Source organism: Hemiscyllium ocellatum, chromosome 39, assembly GCF_020745735.1.
Source record: "Hemiscyllium ocellatum isolate sHemOce1 chromosome 39, sHemOce1.pat.X.cur, whole genome shotgun sequence".
NCBI lineage: Eukaryota > Metazoa > Chordata > Chondrichthyes > Orectolobiformes > Hemiscylliidae > Hemiscyllium > Hemiscyllium ocellatum.
In genome coordinates this window covers 32,185,868-32,207,160 of record NC_083439.1, presented here as the reverse complement: position 1 = coordinate 32,207,160, position 21,293 = coordinate 32,185,868, and the positions used below count along the sequence as shown (strand labels likewise).

Here is a 21,293-nt window from a genome sequence, read left to right as displayed (position 1 = left end):
TGCATCTGGACAACATCTAGTACATTACAAACAAAATGAAATCTTGGCTGCTTAAGTGAACAATGTGTTCATTTATCCAGTGCAGTAAATTTTAATAATAGAATTATTGGGATTAGAAACCAGTCTGATTCTTCAAGTCAAAAAAAAATTGTTCTGGAGAAAAAGACAGAACTTTTATCTACCATACAAAAATGACTAGTGAGAAGTTTTATTATTTCTGCTGTTGGTTAGTTTCCAGCCTTCATTCTGTGGTCTGAGCTCCCTAGTGCAGTGATCTTTCATGTGTACTTTTCCCTTCAAACATGCACAAACTCTTTTTTTAAAAAAGGACTGACAGTGAAACTGGGAGATGGAAAAGCAGGATTCCCAAATTCAACATCCCAGTGAACACTGACAGGTCATGAGGAACTTACGTTTTTCTGGTAGCAAATGTTATAAGTTATCTATGCACTTCATCAGTATTGCTCAGTGCTTTAGTTAAGTAGTTAAGTGGTATATATTTTTTATTGCAAAATAAAATTGTGAAACAAGAAAATTTGTATCGAAGAGAGAATTAAATATACTTTGGAGAGTCTTTGAGTATTTCACTTGGTGAAGCAAAACTGATAAATATATTTGAGTAGTTACATTTTAATGTTTTAGTTTTATTGATGCAGAGCAACATACATTGGAATGCAGACTGGGAGCTGTGGGATCTGAGCTGTACCCAGAGTGTCATTTAAAGATGGCAAAACCACCTTGAAAAATGAAAATACATTATGTGAGTGTCGATATAGCATTGAATGAAATGGAACAAAGGCAGCATTTGAAAAGAAAGTTTGAAATATTGGCCTTCATGCATTGGAGTTCAGAGAAATGAAACTCATAGGGTTGTTAGTCTGTGGAATTCTCATTCCCAGAAAGTAGTGGAGGCTGGACGATGAATTTGTTCATTGCATAGGTAAATAGTCAGACAAGGTAGTCAAGGTCTACAGGAAGCTGAGTAGGAAGTGGATCTGAGACAACAATCAGATCAACCACAATCCTACTGACTAGCAGAGGAGAACTGAAGGATGCTTGCAAGTTTTTATGAAGAGGAGAAAGTGAGACTGCAGATGCTGGAGATCAGAGCTGAAAATGTGTTGCTGGAAAAGCGCAGCAGGTCAGGCAGCATCCAAGGAGCAGGAGAGTCGACGTTTTGGGCACGAGCCCTTCTTCAAGATTCCTGAAAGGCTCGTGCCCGAAGCGTCGACTCTCCTGCTCCTTGGATGCTGCCTGACCTGCTGCGCTTTTCCAGCACCACATTTTCAGTTTTTATGAAGAGGTCAGAACAGAAATTTGTATTGGCATAATCTTACGTCAAGGAAGGAGATCATCTGTTTTGAATCAAAATGATCATATACTCAAATTCAAAGTAAACAAAATTTATTTTTGAGTTTGTAGATCTAAAACGTGGAAATTGAAACATTGAATCACTCTGATGAGTATTGAACCAATGTAGCCACGAGTCAAATTAACAGTATGCAATATTTAATGAAAGATGATTGATAATGTTAGAGATGTGAGTACTGAATACTGGATGATAGATAAACACCAATCCGAAATGAATGGAAGAAACTTGTGACTAATTTATTTCTATCAAATCCAGAAAGGGTTAGTCTATGGTGTTAAGTGTCTGAGCAGATTGGGGCTTTTTCTTGAGACTGTTCTAGAGAAAACACTCTGCAGCTACAATGAATTTAATTTCTGCTGAAACTGAATATCAAGTCAAGATTCCCGTACAGATAGCCAGATAAATTACTGAGGTTTATTGCACAAGCCTTTGGTCCACTGGCAATTATCTGAATTCATTCTGAAGAAAAAAGCAGGGCTTGAACCATGCTCCTGACCATCCTGGTATGTAGAGGCTGAATTTGATTAGCATCCAGTGGAATTTTTACATCTGGTGCACGTAGCTGATATTATTACTGTTGGACTCCATAAAACCCTCAATCATAAATTAGACCAAATTGTGATAATCAGCTTCTTATAAAGATGGAAAGACCATTCACATTGTAAGTCTGACAGACTTACAATCAATTAATGAATTGTTTCACTGCTTTATGCTATTCTCTTCAAGGAAAGAAGAAGATACAAAGTAATATTTCATTAGTTTAACGCAACCACAATAATATTAGCAAATGGATCATATGCTTAAAACAAGTCTTAAACTTGTGTAAATCTGATGTTCTCGAGGTACATAAAGGAAAATAAAATGGTGATATAAACAAAGATATAATGTGATAGAGCCTGTGTTTATGATTTTAAATAAACCTGTTGGATTATGACCTGGTGTCATGTGACTTCTCACCTAGTGGCCAACATTGAAGAAAACAGATTCATCAGCTGGTCATAATCAGCAGGAGTGTTTCTTCACCATGTTTGGTCTGATAGCTCATGGGGTCCAATGCCAGTACGGAGGACTCCTGGGACTACCTCCCACAGTATACCACTGTGCTACCATCTCTGGCGGGTCTGATCTGCTCGTAGAGCAGCACATGTCTAGAGATGTCAGTGATGGCATCTGACACATTTTCTACAAGATTGATTTGAACAGAATTATTTGTCAGGCTATTGCATGTCAAGTCCATTAAGACATCACTCTGTGTTACATTTATTTGAGAATTGAAAAAGGGAGTATCAATACTGTAAGAATTATTACCAAATTGAAGATTATATTGAAACCTTAACAGAAAATATGGGTTGATTCAATGAGATGAAATATTCTGTTCAACAACAATATCACAGATTTTGCAAATAATTTAAACAAACACAGTACAAAATTTGGGACACCAATTTTGGATTGACTTTGGAGAATGGAGCCAAGAACACATTTTGGGACAACTGTGGGATTGTCAATTACACAACCATGATACTGATTATTTACATTAACCATTTTTAAATTCATTTGCTATAAAAGCCATCTTCAATAAGAATGGTCTTCTGACAATTTGTCTGAGAATATGAACATTTGAGACTTGAACCTGAACTAAGAGCGACCTGAAATATTTGAAAATTTACTCTGAAACTCCCTTGAAATTTATGCTCTGTATACTTGAGTTCAGGACATTACCACATTTGAAAATCATTATTGTCTGAAAAATAATTGCTGACCACTACTCTACTTCATAATCTTCAGTCAATTTTATTCCCAAACTATTCACTGCATCATTAGTCCTATTGGCTTCAATATTGCAAACGAGTCTGTTTTTTTTAGATTACTTACAGTGTGGAAACAGGCCCTTCGGCCCAACAAGTCCACATCGACCCACTGAAGTGCAACCAACCCATACCCCGACATTTACCCCTTACCTAACACTCCGGGCAATTTAGCATGGCCAATTCCCCTGACCCACACATCTTTGACTGTGGGAGGAAACCGGAGCACCCGGAGGAAACCCACACAGACACGGGGAGAACGTGCAAACTCCACACAGTTAGTCGCCTGAGGCGGGAATTGAACCCGGATCTCTGGCACTGTGAGGCAGCAGTGCTAACCACTATGCCACCACTATATTGATGCGGCACTTCATCAATACACCTTCTGAAAGTGTACAATATTGACCACATTATACCATTATATCAATATACCTTCATCAATACTCACTTATCTCAGAGAACTCCATCAAGACAGTTATTTGGGATCAGTGCATCTCTGCACTGGATAAGCACAGAACATCAAAAAATAATTTGTACTTTACTGAATCACAAAATCCCTAGTGTTGGAAGCAGGCCATTCAGCCCAAAAGGTGCACACCGACCTTCTGAAGAGTAACTCACCCAGACCCATTGCCCTACTCTATTATCTACATTTACCCCTGATGAATGCACCTAACCTACACACTCCTGAACACTATGGGGCAATTTAGCATGGCCAGTTCACCTAACCTACACATCTTAGGATCGTGGGAGGAAACCAGCGCACCTGGAGGAAACCCACACAGACACGGGGAGAATGTGCAAACTCCACACAGACAGTCACCAGAGGCTGGAATCGAACCCGGGCCCCTGGTGCTGTGAGGCAGCAGCACTAACCACTGAGCTACCGTGCCACCCACAAAGGTGAATACTAGTGAATTCTGAGACTGTAATTAAAAACTTTCATTATAGAGCTAGTAATTCTGAGTTAAAACAAAGAACTGCAGATGCTGGAGATCTACAATAAAATTGCTGGTAAAGCTCGGCAGGTCTGACAGCGTCTGTGGGAAAAAAGCAGAGTTAATGTTTGAGTCCCTTGACTTCGGCACTTCGGCAGATGGTGAAACTTTAATTCCATTTGCCGCATACTGAATGCTAGTCTATCATGCAAAACCTTTCCAATATTGCTAAAGAAAAATTAGGTTCATTGATGACTTTTGAGGGAGGAGAATCCTTCAACATGAGAGTCCATGCATCTATCCAAACAGTATCAGGAGGAGTGGCAGTTACACAATTCTTGTGCAGACAAAGTTCTACCTTCACATTGAGGATACCTTCCGTTATACTCTGCTGTACTATCACTGTGTTAAATGGGATATATTTCAACAAGTCTAGCAACTCAAGATAAAGCATCCAAGAAATGCTGAGAGCCATCTGCAGCAACGGACTTGCATGCAACATAATCAGCAATCTAATGATCTAGATCACCCCCTCGCCACCACTCAACCGTTAATATTAAGTCAGGGGAGCTTGGTAGTATGGAATTTTAGTATTGCTGAAACAAATATATTGCTGAAGCTTTTTGTCTTGCACTCATCAAGACAAAATCGTAAGAATATGAAATCTCAAAGGGAAAAACAACTAACATTGCATGGGCAGAGGGAGCCAATTCTTTAGCAAGTGGACTCGTAAGTATTATCATGAGAATGGACATGGTTAACCACCAAGTTATATTTAATGTGCATGGCTATCCTGATTGGTGAATGAATCACCATGGGGACTGCAGCAGGAGATGGGTATCCCCACAGCTTTTGTTACAAAGAAATGGCACAAAGCCTGGTCAAATCCTTTCTGCTTCCAAACCATGGTAGTCTGTATGTAACTTGCAGCATTATGCATCTCACTGACTATCTTGATTGTGTTCAGAATTACACTCAGGTTTGTTTAGGTGTTGTCCAATGATTGGGGCGACATCTAATCTTGCAATTCTGTCCTGATGAGTGAAAAAAGAAACACTAACAGTAGTTCATTTTTTTCAACAATACTTGAAATGCATCAAAGCTAACGGACAATAGTCATCTGCTTTTGTCCCATGAAGTAGAATTTCTTTGATTAACCATGAAGGCCTTCCAAGTGGATGGAATTGTGGAGTTTACACAAGCTCAAGGCCTTAGTATCAAGAAACCTTTGTTTATCAATCCTGCATCTCAAATGAGAGGAAAGCTCAGAAAAGTTTGATAATCAACATATCTTTAAAAAGATTTTTGCTTCATTAATAAATATAATTTTTTTCAAACCATGACTATTGCCAAATCAACAAGACTCTGTTAATTGGTTTAAAACAAAATGTAAGGTAAGGTGTTTACTATTTAGGAATACCTTGTCCTTATGCTTATTACTGAAGTTAACTCAATGTTAACATTTATTAATTAATGAATAAGTAATTTTAATGCCGGTTCAAGTGCTTCTTTAGAAGTACACGTTTCAGATCCAAAGTGTCAGATGTCTCCCAGGCATAAGTGACGTGCATTTAGGTTTAGTAGTGTTTCAACATAGAAACATCAATGTTCCCTGTGAACTAAGAGTCACAGAATCATGGAGATGTACAGCATGTAAACGGACCCTTTGGTCCAACTCGCCCATGCCCACCAGATACCATAACCTAATCTAGTCCCGTTTGCCAGCACTTGACCCATATCCCTTCCTATCCATATACCACCCAAATGCCTTTTAAATGTTGCAACTGGACCAGCCTCCACCACTTCCTCTGGCAGCTCATTCCATACATGTATCACCCTCTGTGTGAAAAAGTTGCCCCTTAGATCCCTTTAAATTTTTTCTCCTGTCACCCTAAAATCTATGCCCTTGAGTTTTGGACTCCCCCACACCAGGGAAAATATCTTATCTATTTATTCCCCTCATGATTTTATATACCTCTACAAGATCACCCCTCAGCCTCCAATGCTCCAGGGAGAACAGCCCCAGCCTGTTCAGCCTCTCCCTGTAGCTCAAATCCTCCAACCCTGGCAACATCCTTGTAAATCTTTTCTGAACCCTTTCAAGTTTCACAACATCCTTCCTATAGCAGGGAGACTAGAATTGTACACAATATTCCAAAAGTGGCCTAACCAATGTTGCAACATAACCTCCTAACTCCTATGCTCAATGCTCTGACCAATAAAGGAAAGAATGCCAAATGCCTTCGTCACTATCCTATCTATCTGCGACTGTACTTTCAAGGAGCTTTGAACCGGCACTCCAAGGTATCTTTATTCAGCATCACTCTCCAGGATCTTACCATTAAGTGTATAAGGCCTGCTCTCATTTGCCTTTCCAAAATGCAGCACCTCATATTTATTTGAATTAAATAAATATTAGAAGCTAGTTATATTTATTCCTAGGTTTAGGCAGCTTTTAGTAACAAAACTGCCAAAATCAGAACAAAGAGGTAAGCATGCTATGTGAATAACCTTCACTCCCAGTGACTGCAACCTGTAGCAATTGCTAATGCTGAAATAATGTCCCAGGCTTTCCCCTGACCGGACAATCATTACTCCAGTGTAGATGCGAGTTGTGCATGGGGACCCTATGAAATCCCCACCATAGCACATTCTGAAGAATTCCTGCAGAATAGATTGTTCTGCTGGGCAGTTCCACTCCACCAGGAGCCTTCTGAAAGTCTCTACTTCTAATGGAGTCCTTGGATTGTTCAAATGAAATTAAGTTCCTGATGTCCCAGATCAAAGATTCTTCTTGCAGCTAAATTCAACATAGGTCATTCATAAGTCTGTAAGTTAGCTCGCTGAGGGGTTAGAGTCATAGAAATATACAGCATAGAAATGTTCAGATGTTTCGTCACCATGACTAGGTAACATCATCATGGTGAAGAAACGTCTGAAAACAAACCTTCCAGCTCAGCAAGCTAACTTACACACTTATCATCAACCTGAGCTTCAAATCTTCTCAAAAATTGCTAATATACCATTTATCGCAAATAGATGTGGAAATGCAGGCAAAACATTAACTCCACTTCACAATGTAATTAATTCAGTGTAAAATATTATAGAACTTTTTATAAGATGGAATAGGAGGTTTTAATTACTTAATTCCACCATATTCAAATGTTGATATTCAGTTCATGTAGCATTAATAGAATAGCTTGAATTCTATTGTGTTTACAGGAAATTTAGGAATAGAGAGGGGTAAATTGAGAGAGAACCTTAATACACAGTCAAAATGTACAATCAATCTTGGATAGAAATAAGAAAGAACAAAGTTAAGAAATGATCACAGAAAGAGAGGAAGTGAATTGAAGTATTTTTACTGTTCTCCTCTTCTGCCTATAACAGGGGTTTATTTTAAAATGTTCTTTCCCTTTCTGAAATAGGCAGTGGTGCGTTTGTCGAAACCCTACTTGTGAAGTCCAATGTTAACGTGACCTGCAGCAAATTTATTAAAATTATATAGGGTTTATTAATGCATTCAAACCACAGGAGAGCTGTTTATCAGCGCACACTGACACACAGACATGCATGCAAAGAAGAAATATCAAAAATAGGAAAATAAGATGTTACAATATCGAGTCACTTAAAAATCAAAGGTATTGGCACTAATTCACATAGATTAGTGTCCAGCGATCAAGTGTCCAGTAAGTTCATGGAGGTGGTGGTCAGGCAGACTTCCCATTTTGAAGGAGCTTAGATGCAATTGGAAGTGCAGCAACACAATTCTTCAAGACTAGGAATTTGCTCACTTTTCAAGAAAAATGCAAAATTCTTCCCAAAAGCAGCGTTTTACAGAAGGTACAGACACCAGACAGGCTTTTAGATTAACCTTGAGCTGCTTTGCTGTTTTCTGTCCTAACGAGAAAAGCAGGTTGATTTCAAAGTTTATGAGCTGTTCAGAATGAAAGCTATTCAAAAACTGTTCGGATGAGGAGGAACGGGATGGACCTTGGAAGTACTCAAGGATGTCCTCATAAGAACAGGGTATGATGCTCAACTCATCGACCGCCAATTCCGACGTGCCACAGTAAGAAACCATAACGACCTCCTCAGGAGACAGACACGAGCCGCAACAGACAAGGTACCCTTCATTGTCCAGTACTTCCTGGGAGGTGAACAACTACGCCATGTTCGTCGCAGCCTGCAACACATTATCAATGAGGATAAGCACCTCGCCAAGACCTTCCCTATGCCTCCACTTCTTGCTTTTAAACAATTACCAATCCTTAAACAGATCATGATTCATAGCAAACTTCCCAGCTTTCAGGACACACCGTATAACCCTGCTACAGCAGCCACTGCAAGACGTGTCAGAGTATCGACACGGATACCACCTTTACATGTGGGTTCACCTCCCAGCATGTACGTGGCAAATATGCATGTGACTCAGCCAATGTAGACTATGTCATATACTGCAGGCAAGGATGCCCTGAGGCATGGTACATTGGGGAGACCGAGCAGACACTACGGCAATGGATGAATGGACACCACACAACAATCAACAGACAGGAGTGTTCCCTTCTAGTTGGGGAATACTTCCGTGGTCCAGGACATTTGGCCTTGGACCTTCGGGTGACCGTCCTCGAAGGCAGACTTCGGGACAGGCAACAACACAAAGTGGCCGAGCAGAAGCTGATAGCGAAGTTCAATACCCATGGGGAAGGCCTCAACTGGGACCTTGGGTTCATGTCACACTAGAGGTGACCCCACTGCACAATACACACACACACACACACAGACACACACACAGTCCCTCCATCATACACAAGCTCTCTCTCATGTGCACACACCACATTCACACTTAAAAATCACACAACACCAGGTTATAGTCCAACAGGCTTAATTGGAAGCACAGTAGCTTTCGGAGCGACGCTCCTTCATCACCTGATGAAGGAGTGTCGCTCCGAAAGCTAGTGTGCTTCCAATTAAACCTGTTGGACTATAACTAGGTGTTGTGTGAATTTTAACTTTGTACACCCCAGTCCAACACCGACATCTCCAAATCACATTCATACTGACACACATATACCCTCTCATATACACACTTAACCAAGCTTATACACCCACACACTCACAGGCACACTCACTCTGTTGCTCCATAATGCACATACCTATAAGCTTATGGGATGAATCTGTTTTCGCAGAATGACATTTTGTTTGCTCAAAAACTGCATGAATCCATGTAAAACTCTGTAAAACTACAGAGGTTTGTCAGTCTGACATAGCATTGGAACTTCACACCTAATGTTTAAAAACCCTTGAGCTATCTTGAGAATGTAATTTAAAAGTAGTTCTGAGGTTTACATATCAAAGAACAGAAACCAGCATATCCTATTCTAAAAGATGAAAGTTTTAATCTAAGATTGTTTACAGTGTCACATCGCCATGACACTGGACTTCTTTGGCTATATAGTCTGTGAGCATGATCTTAACCTCCACAACCACCTGATGAAGGAGCGGCGCTCCAAAAGCTAGTGCTTCCAAATAAACCTGTCGGACAATAATCTGGTGTTGTGCGATTTTTAACTATATTCAAAAACTACAAGTTTCAGTCACGTGGCTGTGGATTCTGGATGAGTCACTTTGTTAATGTGATGGCTTTGATACATCTGGTCATCACTATCCTGTGTTGTAGGAGATAAACCATGGAGCTAGAAGCACCATCTCATACTTAAGGTTTTGGCATTTTCTTTCAACTAAACCCAAATGGGGAGGTGCATGATCTGTGGGTTTGGCTTGCAAGTCTACAAAATGCATGGATCTGACATTTCATGAGGGCTTTTTCCCACTGAACAATTGGGGGCACATTCTGTGGTTGTTTGTACCTATAACATGTCTAACAAGTGCCCATTTAAAGAAAAATTAGAGCATTTGGCTTCAATTATTTAGAGGGCAAAGAGATGTGGGAGTGCAGGTCCATTGTACCCTGAAGGTTGCTGCACAGGTGGATAGAGTGGTCAAGAAGGCATATGGTATGCTTGCCTTCATTGGACGGGGTATTGAGCATAAGAGCTGGCAGGTCTAGTTAAAATTGTACAAGACATTGGTTCGGCCGCATTTAGAATACTATGTACAGTTCTGGTCGCCACATTACCAAAAGGATGTGGACGCTTTGGAGAGGGTGCAGAGAAGGTTTACAAGGATGGTGCCTGGTATGGAAGGTGCTAGCTATGAAGAGAGGTTGAGTAGGTTAGGTTTATTTTCACTAGAAAAAAGGAGATTGAGGGGGGATCTGATTGAGGCTTACAAAATCATGAAGGGTATAGACAGAGTGGACAGAGGCAAGCTTTTTCCCAGGGTGAAGGATTCAATAACGAGAGGTCATGCTTTCAAGGTGAGAGGTGGAAAGTTTAAGGGGGGTACACGCGGCAAGTACTTCACACAGAGGGGGGTAGGTGCCTGGAACACATTGCCAGCAGAGGTGGTAAAGGCAGGCATGGTTGATTCATTTAAGACGCGTCTGGACAGGTGCATGAGTAGGTGGGGCGCAGAGGGATACAAATGCTTAGGAATTGACCAACAGGTTTAGACAGTACATTTGGATCGGCTCAGGCTTGGAAGGCCAAAGGGCCTGTTCCTGGGCTGTAAATTTTCTTTGTTCTCTTTAAAAATGGATCATCTTCATGCATGGTGGGCATGGCAGAATCACTTGGGAGAGTAGCTTAAAAGCCTCCTGCAAGCTTTACTGTAGGATGGAAAATACAGGAGGAATTAATAGGAGCTTGTAAGTAGAGTACTGCAATAATGGGTGGTTTTAACCTTCATGTAGGTTAGATAAATCAGATTGGTAAATACAGCCTGGAAGATGAGTTCATAGAGTGCATTTGGGAAAATTTCTTACAGCATGCATTCTAGTGCCAACCTGCAATAGACTATTTTAGACCTAGCAATGTTCAGTGAAAGCAAATTAATTAATAACCTTATAATAAAGGAGCCTAAAGGCACTAGTGATTGTAACGTGATAGAATTTCACATTCAGTTTGCAGTTGAGAAGTGTGGGCTGAAGACTGGTATCAAAAACACGAATGCAAGCAATTACAGTGGTATTAAGACAGCATTGGCGAAATGAAGTTGCAAAGTAGATTAAAATGTAGGATTGCAGTGAAACAGTGACAGACATATAAGTGATGTCCCATAATTGTCAGTAAAGAAAAATTCCTTTGATTAAAAAAATGCTCAAGAGAAAGTTGCATTATCCGGTAGGTCAGAAATCTGAACAAATTTCAGAAATCAGCAAAGTGTGACAAAAACATAATAAAGATGAATAAATGAAAATATGAGGGAAAGGTAGCTAAAAATATAACAAATAGATTTTATAAAGGAAAGATAACTAAAGTGAGTGTTAGTCTATTAGAGGGTGAGAATAGGAAACCATGGAAATTAAGGATGTGTCGGAAATGATAAACATGTATTTTGTGTTTATCTTCACTAGGAAAGCATAAAAAAACCCAAGAATTCTTGAAAATCATGGAGCAAAAGGCAGGGAGGAACTTAAACCATTGCAGTCACAAGGATAAAAGGTATTGGGAAAACTACTATATATACTCACGTACAGGTCGATCTCATGTACAAGTCAACCCTTTATTTTTGGCCAAGACGTCTTGTATTGCCCATAAATCTCATGTATACATTGACCCTAGTTCTTTACAGTTACAGATCAACATTTATGAGTCAGCACGCCTGCCCATTGTGCTCCATTGCAGGCCTTCCTGTCCGCTAGCCATCTCAGTCCACTCCAGGTTTTCAGAATTACTGTAATGGTACAACAGCACAGGGCAACCGCTGCATCCATGGAGTCGGTTTCAGTTACCTGCATTTTACCACGGCCTGAAATATTACAGGGAACGTCCCAGAACCAGGGACCAGGGAACTGCCAGGAAGATACATTTCCCATTTTATCTATTTTGTAGATAAATATTCATCCCCTCAAAAACAATACCTCGTGTATAAGTTGACCCCATAATTTCAGATTTAACACGTCTTCAAAATTTGACCTATGCACAAGTATACACAGTAATAACTACAGGTTAGCAAGGGCTCTGGACCTGGTCTTCTTCCTATCAGAAAGATGTTGTGAAACTTGAAAGGGTTCAGAAAAGATTTACAAGGATGTTGCCAGGGTTGGAGGGTTTGAGCTACAGGTAGAGGCCGAATAGGTTGGGGCTATTTTCCTTGGAGTGTTGGAGGCGGAGGGGTGACCTTACAGAGGTTTATCAAATCATGAGGGGCATGGATAGGGTAAATGGACAAGGTCTTTTCCCTGGTTGGGGGAGTCCAGATGAGAGGGCATAGGTTTAAGATAAGAGGAGAAAGATTTAAAAGGGACCTAAGGGTCAACTTTTCACGCAAAGGGTAGTGCGTGTATGGAATGAGCTGCTAGAGGAAGTGATGGAGGCTGGTACAGTTACAACATTTAAAAGGCATCTGGATGGGTATATGAATAGGAAGGATTTGGAGGAATATGGGCCAAATGCTAGCAAATGGGGCCAGATTAATTTAGGATATCTGATTGGCATGGATGAGTTGGACCAAAGGGTCTGTTTCTATATTGCACATCTCTATGACTCTAAGTAAAACAGCTGCTCAAAAAAATCAACTATTAAATGCAATTGTCTAACCCTATTCAATGGGCCCCAAATACACCCCCATTCTCTCTCTCGAGATGTCTTACATCCCCAGACTCAGACCTACCCTCACCCCAAACCCACTGGGACCTGACACAATACAAATGAACACATTATCTCATCAGTCAGTAAAGCCAATAATCAAACACGATGTGATGCTATTTTCAGGTGATCTGAAGTAAAAGCATTAACGTTACCAGTCGGCAGTTTCGAGCTTTTACCAATCTCTATTGAAAGAAAAATATTCAAGACAATCTTGTAATCTGAAGTTGGAAGAACCCACTCACTCACAGCAGCGAGAAAACATAGTTCCAAAAAAAGAAAAGCAACAAAACAAATTCACACAACGTAGGAGCCAATTACCACAAATGCTGGAATCGGTACTGAAAACAATAAATGCTGGAGATCACAGTGGGTCACAGCATCCTTGCAGAGACAGCAAGCTAACGTTTCAGGTCCAGATGTACTCTGATGAAGAGTCATCTGGACTCGAAATGTTAGCTTGCTCTGTCTCCATGGATGCTGTCTGACCCACTGTGATCTCTAGCATTTGATGTTTTTAAAACAAGTACCTCATTTAGCCTCATGAAGGTTCCTCGAGGTCCAGTTGCAATAATTAAATCTAAAATCTGACGAGGTCATTTACCTCAGCAAGTGCTATATACACCCGCAATATTAACAGCTGATGCCCATCTACTTGAACGGTTGCATGTTAGCGCTATTCAAATTTCTGGGATCACTCTTTTGTATTCGTACCTGTAAATCTATGTGCAAAGAGATTGCGTTGGGCAAGGCTGCATTTATTAACTGTGCCCTGTTGTCCAGGCAATGTGCCAGCAAGCTGTCATCTTGAGCTGCAGCATTTCTTCTGTTTGAAGGCTTGGCTCAAGCAGTTACTGGATTTGTAAGGCTGGATGTATAGAGAAACAGGTCTTCTTCGAAGAGGCATCAATCATTTGTCAAACGAGGATTTTCCTCAATTTAAAGGGATCATACCCATCTGTGGAGGTTCATGTACCAGGCTAAAGGATCATTATATTGCTGACTTTGATCCTCAGCCTTACTATCACTCAGCGTCGTCCTCGAGACCCAAGGGTTGCAAAGTGTGATTAGCCTGTGCCCTGTTCCTTCCAGTGCAGGCAGCACCAAATGCAGGTACGGCCTGGGCATGACCACGACTATGAGATGCAACCAGCACTGAGAGTACTGCAGAGCAGTTGCTTGATTCAATGGTGAGTCAAAGCTTGTGCACGGCTGGCACCACATCAACATACCCACAAAACCTGAAGTCAGCCTGCATCACGAAAGCGCAAACTGCAGTCAGGCTGCAGCAGTAGCTGCGAGTAACCCAGGAAGCGTTCTACAAATGACACAACAGGACAAAGGACATGTTCCAATATTCTTTGATAGAGAGGGGATGGGGATGCATACCAGAGCGACACTGAGAAGCCAGTGGGAGCACATGGCTGCTATACAGTGTAACTCTATAATAGAACAAAGAACTGCTGATGCTAGAATCCTTAAAACAAAAGCAAACATTGGTGGTGAGACTGTCCTGAAACTGTCATTGGACTTGAAACATCAACTCTGCTTTCTATGCACCGATGCTGTCAGACCTACTGAGTTTCTCCAGCATTCTGTGTTTGTTGTAGTATAGCCCAAATGAACTGGAGAGAGAAGCTCAATGAGCTCGGGGACTGGCCAAAACCAGGTGATTCACCTTTTAATATCAGATCTTATAAGTGAACAAGTAACTTCACACACCACTCATTTCACCTGTTTGCCACTTCAACCACCAACCAACAACCTTCAACAACTACTATTAAATGCCTTAAATGCCTCAAAGATTTAACTCACTCTCAAACTCAAAGGCTGCAAGCATCACACTCACATCTTACAACTTAAACACACACTATTCAATCTTATCAGCCACTTTACCGAAACAGATTGTACCACACTCAGGGACATAATTCTGTCTCGCTCTTGCAGAACAAGCTGATGTATAATCAGTGCAGGAGCTGAATAGCTGAAATGTTCTTACAAAATCACAGAATCACTACAATGTGCAAAGAGGCCATTTGGCCCATTGTGTCTGCACCAACCCTTTGAACAGCACCCCACCCAAATCCACCCCTCCATCACCTTCCCCTCAGACCCACCTTATCCTAGTTACCCTGCATTTCCCATGGCTAATCTACCTCACCTGCCCATCCCTGGACATGGCAGTCAATTTAGCATGGCCAATCCACCTAACCTGCACATCTTTGGACTGCAGGAGGAAACTCATGCAGACACAGGAAGAACATGCAAACTCCACACAGTTGCTTGAAGCTGGAATCAAACCTGAGTCAATGATGCTGTGAAGCAGCAGTGCTAACCACTGAACCTCAGGGCATCAGTGACCTCCTTCCCACAGCAATGGATGATATACTGGAAGCATTGGAAACATTACCTCCTCCAGCCTGGATGGAGCTAGTCTCAAGTAGAACAACTGACTGCAATAGTCATCTTCAATTATCTTGGCAAGTCTTCCTCATCATGGTAAGAGTTTTCAGCAAGACTTCAGCAGGTATCTTCTCAGTGACGTGGGGAAGTCCCATACCACTATTTCTCACTGAGACTGCCTATAGACAGGTGAGAGATACAGGCTCCTGCTGAGAAACCTCTTCTGACTCCCATCCCTCTTTGTACAGCTTGGGTCCCCTCTGTTTCAGCTCTGCTTATTTTCTGTGGCATGCTGCAAACAAAGGAATATAAAAACTATTGAACACATACCAGGGAGCAAAGGCCTTAAAGTCAGAACAACAAATCAACCCACGTTACACTATGCCCTATGGATTTCTGCAGCTACTGATAACAGTAGAATCCATGAATCACTTCTACAGATTCAGGAGGAGGCAGACAAAATTAATCAATACTGAGCTTGGCAGTAATTGATAATCCTTTGAAAGTAGCACTAATGAGTGTGTCCTTCCTGATGAGGAAAACACTGCAGGTTGGGAGAGGATGTTAAGCTGGAGCATTGAAAGGCTCTTGTGGTGGTAGCATCCCTGCCTTTGAGCCAGGAGGTCCAGGTTCAAGTCTCACTCATCCCAGAGAGGTATACTGACATCGCTGAACAGGTTGATCGCAAAATCCTTTATTTTAAAAAATAAAAGCAGGAGCACTGAGGCCATAAATGGCCCAGCTGGTTTCAATTTGGGTTTGTGCACTGACTGAGTATAGATGGATGGTGAAGTCAGTCAGTCAGTCCAGATTACAGGTGCTACACAACTTTGAGGCTAGTACAACTGCAACATTTAAAAGGAGTCTTGATGGGTTTATGAGTGGGGGGGTTTGGGGGATATGGGCTGGGTGCTTGCATGTGGGTCTAGATTGGGTTGGGCTATCTGGTTGGCATGGACGCGTTGGACCGAAGGATCTGTTTCCATGCTGTACATGTCTATGACTCATTATTTTGTGAAGAAAGAATGAGAACATACATGAAGCAGTCCAGGACTGGTTGTTGGGTATTGGATGTAATCTGAACCCCAGATGATAGGACAATTGTGCTGCACTCTGATGAGATTCACTGTCCAAGCACAGAAGTGAAGAACTGTCATAAAGTCGTTCAGTTGTACAGCATGGAAACAAACCCTTTGATCCAACTTGTCCATGGTGACCATATATCCTAAACTGATTAGTCCCATTTGCCAGCATTTGGCCCATATCCTTCTAAACCCTTCCTCTTCATGTACCAACCAGGTGCCTTTTAAATGTTGTAACTGTACCAGCCTCCCCCACTTCCTCTGTAGCTTGATCCATATTTGCATCACCCTATGCGTGAAAAAGTTCTCTCTCACCACTTGAGGTTCTGCCGCAGTGGACTTAACTCAATAAAACACAGAACCTCCAGTGGGAAGAGGGGAGATAATGAAAGGAGAATATAGAATTTGTGAATATAGAATATGTGAGTAATGATGAGATACAATCACCTTGTTTTAACATGCGAGGTGGACAGATTCTTGAAGGGGGTGGCAAGTTGTTTGGCGCAGGCAGGTATGTGGGATAATCAGATCAACTGTGATCTTACCGAATTGCATCACAGCTCAAGAACCTGAATGATCTAATTCAGCCCCTAATTCACAAGTTCACAAAGAGAGTATGTGGTAAAATAAAAGGTAAAGGTAAAGTTTCCATTGTCTTACCATACCATAGGGCTATTCTCACATTAGACAGAGATGATTGGTGGTGGTTTAACCTGTTGGAAACCAAAGTGGGGACTGACATAGGAAGCAGAGAGTTTGGAATGATATGACGTGCAATGATATTGAATGTACAACATTAAGACATAAAATGATGACAATTGTGGCTTCTTTTGAAGGTGCCAATTCTTTTGTTACTGAGTTTCTTTTCTCATAAGCATGAATTCTTTCATACATCAAAATACACAACATACTTTGAATTGCTAAGTACCTTCTTCTGCTCAGAGCAGTAGCCACGTTCAAGGTTCCAATTATTTAAGTGCTTTCAGCCTTGTGTAAGCTATGGAGCACATTAAAAATTAAAGACATCTACCCTCGAGGTATTTTGCTTTCAAGAGAGTTTGAGCTCTCAGATACCTGCCATTGGCCAAGTGGGAGGCCTGTTACCCGAACTGACCCTCTGCTGATAGCAACAACACTTTGGTTATTGTTCAGCATTTTTCAAAATGAAACATCAATCCAATGTTTCAAACTAAAACGTGCTGCTTGACTTCTTTGACATATTTCAATCTGCCCTCTGGCTAGATCTGGAAAAGAATCAATCTCAGTTCTTTTAGCAATGGAATAAGATGCTCAAGTTCAGGATCAAATTGGTTGAGAGGATAATCTTCCTTTTCCCCTCCATTTGCTTCATATAGCTTCAGAATTTTTGCAATATTCCTTGAAGCAAAATTAGGTCTCTGTTTGGATCATAACTGGAAGTTCTGATGATCAGAAACACTGTGGGAGGGGCTATCGAGATTATACTTGACCTTCCAGTCTTTCTTGGTTGTCAGGTTGAGAATGGACAAAACAATTGGAAATGTTTATTTGGATTGTTGTTTTGTCACAACCTGCTTCTTCACTTCCCTTACGACCATAACCTAGCTACGAGACCATTTCCAAGGCTAACACTTTTTCAATAACAAATCTAACAGTGCCAGGATGGAAGCCAGAGTTACTTATGAACTTTCCATCATAATTCACCAATCCAAGGAAAGACCTAAGCTCCAGTACTGATGTGGGAGCCGGGGCACCTTGAATCACCCTCACTTTATCTTCCAACAAGTGCAACCTTGTTTAGTTGTCTCTGTAATCTGAGTAGGTCACTTGGAGTGCCTGCAACACACATCTTTCCCTCCTACAGAAACTAAGTTTAAGGACTTGCTGGTTATTAGCACGTCATCCGGATAAATAGTGAGCTGGGGCAGATCTTGCAAAATGTTCTCCATCATCTGCTGGGAAAGGGTGCAGGCTGATGATACTCCAAATGGCAATCTTGCATATTGGTACAAACCCTTATGGGTATTACTTGCAGTATACCTCTGGGAATCCTCATCTAATCACAACCACAGATACACATGGCTCATGTCCAGGTTCATGAAAGACAGCTCCCCTGCCAGCTTCACACAAACTCCTCTATGTGAGGGATTCAGTATTTAACCTGCTGTCCATTCCGCAAACTGCACTGGTTTGAGGATTTCTTTACTTTCCAGCCTCTATTTTTGTCCACAAGGCATATAGCACTGGGCGGGCCTTGCAGACTCGTGGACTTGAATCTAGTTTAACATTTAAGGTGGTCTTGTCTCCTTTAATAGTCCTAGTCATAGAAATATGCGGCATAGAAACACACCCTTCGGTCCAACTCATCAGTGCTGACCAGATATCCTAAATTAATCTAGGCCCATTTGCCAGCGCTTGCCCTTATCCCTCTAAATCTTTCCTATTCATATACTCATCCAGATGCCTTTTATATGTTTCAATTGTACCAGCCTCCACCACTTCCTTTGGCAGCTCATTCTATACATGCACTACCCTCTGTGTGAAAAGATTGCCCCTTAGGCCCTTTTTAAATCATTCCTCTCTCACCCCAAACCTATGCCCTCTAGTTCTGGACTCCCCCAACCCATGGAAAAGACCTTGTCTATTTACCCTATCTATGCCCCTCATGATTTGATAAACCTCTAAAACGTCACCCCTCAGCCTCCAAAGCTCCAGGGAGGACAGTCCCAGCTTATTCAGTCTCTCATTGTAGCTCAGACTCTCCAACCCTGGCAACATCCTTGTAAATCATTTCTGAACCCTTTCAGGTTTCACTAGACTTACCTGGAAAAGGTCTGGGTATTTCGTGAGGAATTCATTCCAGCAGCCATTTTCTAATCGAAATATGTCGAGCCAATCTTGGTGAATCTTTCTCAAGCAATTTCGCCCCACCAAGCTTGGGCCGAAGCCTTTAGTATAATCGGTGGAAACCAAACCAGCTGCTTCTCATAAGACACTGGAACCAATGCTACATCCTTACTCTGCAGGGGTTCCCCAGCATAGGTTCTCAGTCTAGAGTGAATTTTGGTCCAGACTGGTTCTCCAATCACTGATTCAGCCACGCCAGTATTAAGTTCCATTAGAACCAAGTGACCATTTAACTAGATGTCTACTGTAATTGGTTCTGATTTTGATGTTGCTAAGCAATTGATCTGTCCCAAACCAGCTGTGGATGGACTTTCCAGTGTGTGCACTGTCCTGGTTACCAGCCCATGTGTTCTCTTACTCAATTCACACCTAGTGGAACTCTTTTGCGGTTTCAAGTCCACATACCACCAGCAACTACAATGGCCTGTTCACCTGTATCCTTGAGAGAATTCTAACCTTTTGTTGTGGGCTGACCTAGGGGACCTAGTTCAGTTAATGTCCTGAATGAGGCGATGCAATTGCCTTCACTCAAATAGTTTTCCCAAGCTCCATCAGTCTGGTGAGGGTGTCTACTTCCAAAATTGCCACATTTTCCAATGACAAAACCAGTTGTTTGAAGTCAAATTAAGCCTCAGCTAATAGGCATTTTTGAATGATCACATAATTAACTCCACTCTCATTGCTACTGAAATAACTCCACGAAGGGTGCTATCTCATTAACCAAATCAGTCTTTATTTACCAAGGCATAGTACATGGTACTAATCCAGCTAGCTCAGAGTCAGCTTCTAGAGTGAACAGAACCTCTGACACTCCTGTTTATTTTTTTAAATTTTTTTTAATATTCTAGATTAGATTAGATTCCCTACAATATGTGGAAACAGGCCCTTCGGCCCAATAAGTCCACACCGACCCGCTGAAGAGCAACCCACCCATTCTTCTACATTTACCCATGACTAATCCACTTAACACTACGGACAATTTAGCATGGCTAATGCACATGACCTGCACATCTTTGGACAGTGGGAGGAAACCGGAGCACCCAGAGGAAACCCACGCAGACACGGGGAGAACGTGCAAACTCCACACAGACAGTTGCCCAAGCCGGGAATCAAATCCGGGTCCCTGGCGCTGTGAGGCAGTAGTGTTAACCACTGAGCCACCGTGCCGCCCCGACACTCCTGTTTATATCTATTGGCCACGGCTTCCTGATTGGACCAGGTTAACAGCCTGAATGAGGGAATTCATATTCTATGAGATCCACCTGACTGACCTTGTTCCAATGACCATACAGCTGAAATTGAATTCAGTAATATCTGGGTAAATAGAAGAGCTAACTCAAAGGACCAAAGATCTACTTCTGCTTCTATTCATCATGTTCCTCCTCCAACACTAGTCTTTTGTACATCATCCAGTTTCTTTGAGATAGGACTTCACCTGTCTGTACCCAAAGCTCTGGCATTCTCTCTCTCAATCTCTGTACCTCACTGTCTTCCTCCAAGGGCCTTCCTAACATGTAAATTTTTGGCTAAAACTTTAATCATTGACCCTAACAGCCTCTTCTTTAGCTCAGTGTCAATTTGCTTCAAAATGCTCCTATGAAGTGCCTATCTTAAAGATGCAGTATAAATGCAATTGTTTTCAGGAGGTTAAATGTTGGCAGTTAGGTCTTGGATTCGGGGTAAATCCAATAAAGGTATGGCTCAGTTTAGCTGTTCAATGTTCTTTCCATATGGGTGGGGGAAGGTGGTGCAATCTGACTGGTGGAAAATCAAAAGTGTTTGGGAACGCTAAATATAAGATGGCACTTTGTGTTTCTAGCTGGTTCCTGGCTTGCTCCAATATCAAGCCAAACTGGCCATTGGCTAGAATAGGTAGTGAATGTTGCATGATTTTAGGCCCACTAACGGCACCGTGGCTCAGTGGTTAGCACTGCTACCTCACAGCGCAAGGGACCTGGATTCGATTCCAGCCTTGGGTGACTGTCTGTGTGGACTTTGCACATTCTCCTAGTGTCTTGTGTGGGTTTCCTCCAGGTGCTCCAGCTTCTTCCCACAATCCAAAGATGTGCAGGTTAGGTGAACTGGCCACGCTAAAG

At 41.7% G+C, this 21,293-nt stretch overlaps 1 protein-coding gene across 2 annotated transcripts in view; it reads right to left on the bottom strand.

Moving 5' to 3' along the window:
• The window catches only part of sh3gl3a (SH3-domain GRB2-like 3a), a 123,496-nt gene that overhangs the window by 36,411 nt on the left and 65,792 nt on the right, over window positions 1-21,293 (bottom strand). Inside the window, exon 1 of one of the 2 annotated variants that reach the window (XM_060852795.1) lies at window positions 15,237-15,263. The exons of the other annotated variant lie outside the window; for it this stretch is intronic. The gene's annotated coding sequence lies outside the window, so the exon portion shown is untranslated. Of the gene's footprint in view, window positions 1-15,236; window positions 15,264-21,293 lie in introns of those variants that run through there. 2 annotated transcript variants of the gene reach the window in all.